General features: G+C 43.5%; 1 long non-coding RNA gene across 1 annotated transcript; it reads left to right on the forward strand.

Moving 5' to 3' along the window:
- The first annotated feature begins 632 nt into the window (after positions 1 to 632).
- On the forward strand, positions 633 to 8,574 carry LOC140215538 (uncharacterized). Its single transcript, XR_011892395.1, has 2 exons — positions 633 to 737; positions 8,273 to 8,574. It is a non-coding gene; the product is annotated as an uncharacterized lncRNA (long non-coding RNA).

Below are 8,574 nucleotides of genomic sequence, written 5' to 3' on the forward strand. Positions count from 1 at the left end.
CACTCTGTTCCTCAATTTCAAGGCCCAGCACGCACCGCCAGCACCACACTCTTTGATTTTATTTCGCGCAGGCAATGCAGGGCCCGTATATTGTGATGTTCGATTTCAAGTTCCATTAATTGCTTCTATCACGCGACGCGCCGTGGGGCAGATCGCAGGGATAGCGGCAGCGCGGCGGCGAGCGAGTCATGTCCGAGCAGATGACGAAGGGCCAATGAGGCATTTGTAGGCGCCCCCAGGCATCCTCAAATGACATCTAACTGCTGTGTTTTCAGCGACATACTAATTGCGTGCAATTTTTTTGAGACTGGCAAACAAACCTCACGAAATATGATAAATAACACATGACTGTGCTCCCACCCGCGTCATAAAGCAGTGCCCTCCAATAAACGATTGGGCACGGGATAGCGGCGACAATGCATTCGTCGCTCACAAACCCGTTTCTGTTCTACATGCAGATCGTCACTTTGCTGGGAGCATATCTCTCGTCCGAAGCATCAGCAGTTACACCGATAACGCCGCCATCGGCACCAACTTTCGACCATGATGGAGCATGCTATCTTCCTTACTTGGATTACGGCGTCCCTTCAGTCAGCGGCTGGCCAGCGGCATCGTCACCGACAGTCTCATCAGAAGAGTACAAAAGGGCGGCGGATCCGACTTCGGCCTTCAGTGGGCACGGGATAGCGGGGACAATGCATTCGTCGCTCACAAACCCGTTTCTGTTCTACATGCAGGTTGGTAAAAAACCATCACTTCTTAGTAAGCGATCGAACAATCTGTTTGCTGCTTATCCCGTGCCCAAGTGTGTTATTCCAATGCTTTTGTGATTGTGTACTAGTGGCAAGGGCATTACTGGTTTGTGGCGATGTCGAGACGAATCCCGGGCCTCTCAATGATTCTAGTGCACAGTATACACAATTACTTGCGGTAATCAGCGACCTGTCGTCTAAAATTGACTCGAGACATGCCGAAGTTATGGGTGCACTAGGTGAACTTAAACAAAAACAAGACGCACTCGCTCAAACCGTATCTGATTTAACTACCAGGCTAACTAAAGTAGAATCCTTTGTAGAGAATTTCGAGAACTCTCCACCTATGGCCGAAATCGAGGAAGCAGTCAAGGAAGCAGTCAAAAACGAAAACAGTATCCTTGCCTCTCGCCTTGACGACCTTGAGGATCGATCAAGGAGGGATAACCTGCTCTTTTATGGTCTCACTGACAGTCCCACAGAGACTTGGGCTGAGTCTGAAACCCGAATTCGGGACATACTGTCAATGCATTTCGATATTTCTATTCCAGACAAGGCTGTATCTAGAGCGCACCGATTGGGGTCGTTTTCTGCGAATAAAACCCGCCCCATAATTATGTTCTCGGCACTTAAGATTAAAGAAAGCATCCTTTCCTTGAGGGCAAAGCTAAAGGGCTCTGGTGTATCTGTAGGTGAGGATTTCTGCAAAAATACCAGGCAATTGCGTAAGAGACTTATAGACTTCGGAAACGCCAGCAAACAGAATTTTACACTTCGTTATAATAAACTAATCATTAACAAAAAAAACATACGTTTACTGCGCAGCCACCGATAGCATCTGTGAAATGTATCCCCCTTCACACGTGCCAGCCGCCGTACCTGAGTCCGCTGCCGCCCAGGTGAATGATTCTTCATAGCTATCTGCCGTACACCAAAACGTCAAAAGCCTATCAATACTATTCACTAATGCACGAAGTGTACTCAACAAACGCATAGCTTTATCATCAGCCATTGATTCCTGTTCTGCTGACATTGTTATCATTACGGAAACGTGGCTGTCAGCAAAAATAAGCAGCAGTGAAATACTGGATTGCGAAAATACTTATAGCCTATACCGATATGACCGCGACATTCGATCAGGAGGGGGAGTTCTTATCGGTGTCAAAGATGCTCTTGTTTCTCACATCATTCCGATTACATCGTCATTAGAACTTGTGTGTGTACGGGTTGTCATTTCCAATTGCGAGTTTATTTTCTGTGCCTGTTATAGACCACCCGCTGCCCCTATTTCGTTTTGCCATGAACTTCATGATGTGATTAATAACCTCATTGTTAGATACCCCACATCACCCTTGTTTATACTAGGGGACTTGAATTTTCCCAATGTTGTGTGGTCGAAGGATGACGTAGTTGCGAAACAGAGTTGTCCTCAATTTTTAGAATTTTTGGACCTGTGCCGCGATTTTAACCTTATTCAACTTGTACACTACCCCACGCGCACTACACTGACTTCTGCCAATATCCTGGATCTCATTCTTACCACTGCCCCCAACTTGGTTTCACCTCTAACGTTCCTGCAAGGTATAAGCGACCATGTAATGATCCATTTCACTCTTAACGCGCATGTTACTACTAAAAAAAGCTCAAAGATTATTTTAGAGTACAACAGAGCTGATGCCTCGTCAATAACAGCCGAATTTGAGTCTTTCATTACGAACTACTTAATGAACTTTTCGCAACGAACAGTTGATGAAAACTGGTCTCTCTATAAAAACAAACTTCTATCGATAATTGACCGCTACATACCTAAAAGAAGAGTGCCTTCTAACCCCCGATCACCATGGTTTAATAATGCACTAAAGCGCCTGCGCAACAAAAAAAAACGGGTGTTTCGCCGCGCTAAAGCTACAAATCATCCTGATCATTGGTCTCGATATCACCGCATTGCCAGTGAATATTGTTCGGCAACAGCCAGTGCCAAAAACACATTCCTAAATAATACTCTGCCCTCGTTTCTGGTTTCTAACCCACGGAAGTTTTGGTCTATTGTTGCAGGTACTAAAAAGAATGTTCTTCAATTAATCCAATCAGACGTGCCAGTTCCAACTCACGAGTGCTGCGAAATTCCGAATAATACCTTCTCGTCACTTTTTCAGCGATCAGTACAGCCAAATTTTCCATTCTTATCGTCCCCAAGTTTTCCGCCTATGGATCCTATCTCGCTTGACTGGATTGGCATCGGCAAACTTATCAGAAATCAAAAAATTTCTTCATCCTGTGGTCCCGACTTCATTAATTCAAAAATGCTAAAGTGTACTGAAGTTTTTTCAAGTGTTATTTTATCAAAGATTTTTGACCAGTCCCTACAGCTTTCTACCCTACCCAAAGACTGGAAGGTGGGAAAGGTGGTTCCGGTCCATAAATCAGGTGACACTCATTCCTCCAATAATTTTCGACCAATTTCATTGACATGCATTCCAAGTAAAATATTAGAGCACATAATTTATTCACACCTCATTAATTTCCTCGAGATGAATTCTTTCTTTAACAACGCACAACATGGATTTAGAAAATTCTTTTCCTGCGAAACCCAACTCTTGTCTTTTACCAATGACTTGTTTATTAATGTAGATCAGCAACTTGATACTGACTGTGTATTTCTGGACTTCTCGCGAGCTTTTGATTCTGTTTCTCATGATTTACTTATTTTCAAACTTTCTCTTCTTAATATTGACCCGAACATATTTGCATGGATTAAGGATTTTCTCTCTAACAGGACCCAGTATGTAACCGCTAATAATTATACCTCTAGACCTTGTTCAGTTACCTCCGGTGTACCGCAAGGATCCGTACTGGGGCCCCTGCTTTTTCTCATCTATATTAATGACCTTCCTGACTGTATCTCTAACTCAATCATTAGGCTGTTCGCGGACGACTGCGTCATCTACCACAAAATAACTAACCTTAATGATTCCAGTAAGCTTCAAGATGATCTGGTTAGTGTATCAAATTGGTGTAACAAATGGCAAATGCAGCTTAACACAAATAAATGCAAACATATGCGTATCTCCTGCCGCTCTACCCCTTCTGATCCGCCCCGCTATTCTATTAATGGTACTGTCCTGTCGGTTGTTAACTCTTATAAGTATCTTGGCCTGCATATTACTAGCAATCTTTCGTGGAACATGCATGTTGAATATATCACTAACAATGCTAACCGAACATTAGGTTATCTAAGACGTAACTTTGCATCCGCTCCGACCTCACTAAAGCTTACCATGCTCAAAACGCTTGTCCGTCCAAAATTAGAATATGCGTGTGCCATATGGGACCCTGCTCATTCCAATCTCATTAATTCACTTGAAAGCATTCAGAACCGCGCAGCGCGCTTTATCCTCTCTAATTATTCACGTCATTCTAGCGTAACATCCATGAAAAAAACATTAGATCTACCTGACCTTTCACTACGTCGCAAGCATTCTCGCCTTTGTCTTTTTCATAAACTATACTACCTCAATCCTTTCTTGAAAGAAAATCTCTTCACCAGACCCAGTTACATCTCATCTCGCATCGATCATCAACACAAAGTTGAAGTGCCATCTTGCCGCACTAACTTATACCATTCTTCATTCTTACCAAGAACCGCCACTGCATGGAACCACCTTCCCGCCTCCTTAGTCACCATTTGTGACAGCACCAATTTCAAGCTTGCTGTTCAAAGTGCCTTATAGTTCCTGCATTATTTTTTTATTATTCTCTCGTTCTGCAAATAATGTACTCTACCACTCCTTTCTGTTGTGCCTGCCGGCCTTGAAAGTATGTACAATAAATAAATAAATAAATAAAAGCAACTGCATTCCCTGTCGCAAACCCAAAGCGACAGCACATCACCTTGATAATGGTCTGGAAGGAGCACCAACAGCAGGTTTTGCGGCTTTGCAGCTATTCCTTCCTCTCTACGTCACACTTATTATCCGTCTCTCAAGGCCGATTGATCACATTCATAACAAAAGCCCCTTGATAATGCGGCTGAAGCGCCGCTCTGACCACGCACATAACGTGAAAAGCAATGTAATAGGCTAGCATGTTTCAAAATCCCGGCTTCGCTCGCACTGCATCGACAGAGTGCGCACGCAGCTATTTTTCGTGCCAGAAACTTGCTTCGGATTAAAGCCAAATTAAAGTGGCGGTTTAACTTCGCGTTTGTTCCCTTACCCAATCTGCTCTTTTCTTATCCCTTAACGTTAAACCTATCATTCTTCTTTCCATAGCTCGTTGCGTCGTCCTCAATTTAAGTAGAACCTTAGTTTTAGTAGAACCTTAGTAGAATCTTAGTTGAAATCAAGAAAAAGAAATGGGCATGGGCAAGACACGTAATGAGGAGGGAAGATAACTGATGGTCATTGAGAGTTACGGAATGGATTCCAAGGGAAGGGAAGCGTAGCAGAGGGCGGCAGGAAGTTAGGTGGGCGGATGAGATTAAGAAGTTTGCAGGGACAACATGGCCTCAATTAGTATATGACCGGGGTAGTTGGAGAAGTATGGGAGAGGCCTTTGCCCTGCAGTGGGCGTAACCAGGCTGACAACCTTCCTAGTAGAACCCTGGGAGTGTTAGCCAGCGCCACCACTCACAGACCTTGGCGGCGGATGTGGAATGTCCTTTTTGCCGCAGGCGTCATGAGAACTTATGCCTTCAGGTAGCCGGTTTCCGTCACCCAAAAATGTCACATTCTCGTTACGCCTGCGGCAGAAAGGATGTTCCATGTCTGTCGCCAAGGTCTGTGAGTGGTGGCGCTGGCTAACACTCCCAGGGTTCTACTAGGACACATAAATACCCAAGAAAGTGGATGGGGAAACAGCGCCGCGGTAGATCAATTGGTAGAGCATCGCACACGAAATGCGAAGGTTGTGGGTTCGGTTCCCACCTGCGGCAAGTTGTTTTTTCATCCACTTTAATTTCTATTAGTTTATCATTTCTTTATTTAATTTATTAAGCACAAGTAATTTCCCCTATGTTGTCCTTGGTGTCAGTGTTTGTTGGCTTCTTGTGATTGTTCAAATTAGAAGGACAAGTTACAAAGTAGGGGCACACTTTGATACTTGAAGAAACATTGCACATATAAAGGCAGAACACATTAACAGCCGTGCAATTAACATATGTTGGCTCTACTACGTACATAGCATGTGGTTGCTTTTTGGGAATGTGGTCATTCTGTAAAATAAAGCTGCTTTTGTTTCAAATAAATTGCTGAACTACTGCTTGTGTGTTTTCCTGTGCTCCCTGTTCTTATTGTGTTTTTGAAAGTGCAGTGAGTGACTACAGACTGAAATGCGTAAGGCTTTGCTTTATCATGCCAGGAAACATTTTGGCTTGATAAAGTAGCCTTAACCTCTTCCATGCACACACGCTTTTTGTGTACAAACAAATCAAACAAAAGAGATTGACCTTTTACCACAGATTTTAACACCTGGCAATGTTAAAACAGAGTGAAGCTGCACAAATACAATTTACTGTAAGTACTGCTGCTAAAACCTCATGCGTGTACATAGTATGTGCATGCAGTGCTGTCTATGCCATGGTAGAGCCCTGAAACAGCTTTCACCACGCTGCTTGCTACAGCATTGCTGTGTTCTGCAACCTGAGAGCAAAACTACAAATCATCTCTAGAACTTCAGTAGTGTAATTGACAGCTATTTCCGCATGTTTGACAGATTCCTGGCCAGGGACTTTTCGTCCTGTAGGCAAAATAGATGGCCGCCTCCGACGCCATTTCGGGAAGAGCGTAGCACACCTTGAAAGTCGCCTCGCAATGCTTCACCAGCAGGTTTTACCAGCAAGAGTGGGGAGTGGCACAATAATTTGACTTTGCATGGTGTGGCACAATACCATAATACAGTATGCTTCTGCTTCTGGCTCCCATTTACAATGACATGCTTATGGATTTCAACATGAAGCAAGCCCATTTTTACTAAAATTTACTTTTAAATTATTCTACCAGCATGGTATGGTGGTGGCTACCTATGATCGCTGTATAAAACCGGGGCAAACATAGCACGTCTAAAAAGTGCAACAGCTGGCATAACGGTAATGAGTGGCCTGTAGTCATCCGAAATGTGTAAAATCGCAAGAATTAGTCAAGCTCACTTAAACATTGCAGAGTTTCCAGGCACAATTTTTTTCTTATGTGTGCGTACCTGTCAATCAAACTTCAAATTTTATCTGTGCACAACAAATATATTCTTCATGCAAACATTTAAAAATGTGCCAAGGACAGTGTGGCTCCTTGATCTGGTGATATCATGGCATGGTAGGTCACAAAGAAATGATGCACGCTCCATTTGTTCATGAGTAAACCATGCCAGTATTAGGTCACTGAAAACCGAGCATGTCAGGACATCTCTGCACCACAACGTTGGTCTTTTTTTTCTGTCTTGGTGAACATTTGATGTGTAATGGGAGGAGCCACTTGGAAGGTGAGGGTGACGCTCTATGCTCCCTGAAAAGTGGCAGTAGAAAAGCTTGTGATGCAGACTCGTGTTGTGCTGAATGCACCGAAATGTCCGAGAAGCATTGTGCTACTGAGGTCACGTGTTCGATCCTCGCCATGGCGATTGCATTCGGATGGGGGTGAAATACAAGAACGCTTGTGTACTGTGAAGTGGGTGCACATTAAGAACCTCAGGTGATGAAGCCAGAGTCCGCAACTATAGCATGCCTCGTATCGTGGTTGTGGCTTATAGAACACCAGAATTAATTTTAATTTAGCTGTTTGAGAAGCGTCGAAAGAAATTTTATTTAGTGAAGCAGGTCTTGGCACACATTAAGACTCATTCAAAGCACACCCTGCTTTCAGTGCTATGGTGTGGTCATAAAAGCTGCCACGTGCAACCAGATTAACATAAAACATTCAGTACAAAAGTTTAATGTCGGTGCTTCTTTACATGTAAGCATGACGGACACTTGTCTTTAAAGGTTATCATCTAAATCCTAGACGATAGGAAGGCCAAGCATGCTGAAATTCATGCCAAAACCTCATCAGCGTTACATCACTTCTTTCAAATAATTTTTATTTTGTCATTTTGTCAGAGTAAAAGTTCTCGAAACCTGCTAGGCTGAGTGTTTGCTTCCATTCAAATGCAGCAGAGTTCATCTTTATTGAACTAGACCCATCTTTACTGATATGCAATCAAGTAGATCAAAGCAGATGCTGTCGAAGTGCATGCGACAGTGTTTGGAGTGGGCATTCCTGAGTGATGTTGCCCAGAAGACAGTTGTGAGCTTAATGCACATAGCAGCTACAGCATATGAAAACCAGCACTTTATAAATTTTGTATACCGCAGACTTTCAGCAGGGCTTGAGCTAATTCTGGTCGCAAACTACTACATAATTTCAACCATATGGCCACTGCCATCACATTTTTTTGTGGTCCTACAATTTATTCGCACTGTGTACAATCAAAATCTCTGCCAATGACAACAGAAACAGTATGATTGGCTGCACAATTCTTCATCTGTGCAGGTGACTGGCTGATTGCCGTATGATGTGCTTTGTGAGCTGGCATTGATGTCTAAATCTCAACTGCTCTGCAGCATCCAAAATGGGCTTTGGGATACACTCTTACCACAAGAAGAGAGACTATAATGACTGTTGTATGATGTTGATAATGATGTATACCTATGACTGCTCCGCTCAGCCCCAGAAGATCCAGCTGTGGGCAGTCCAGCAGGCCGACAACACCGCCAGAGCCCAAGGGCAGATGTCTAGGCAGGTTGAAGCCCGCCCAGTTAACTTGCTGGATAAAAATAAAGTGTTCCCACATA

The sequence above is a fragment of the Dermacentor andersoni genome, chromosome 1 (assembly GCF_023375885.2).
Source record: "Dermacentor andersoni chromosome 1, qqDerAnde1_hic_scaffold, whole genome shotgun sequence".
Classification (NCBI taxonomy): domain Eukaryota; kingdom Metazoa; phylum Arthropoda; class Arachnida; order Ixodida; family Ixodidae; genus Dermacentor; species Dermacentor andersoni.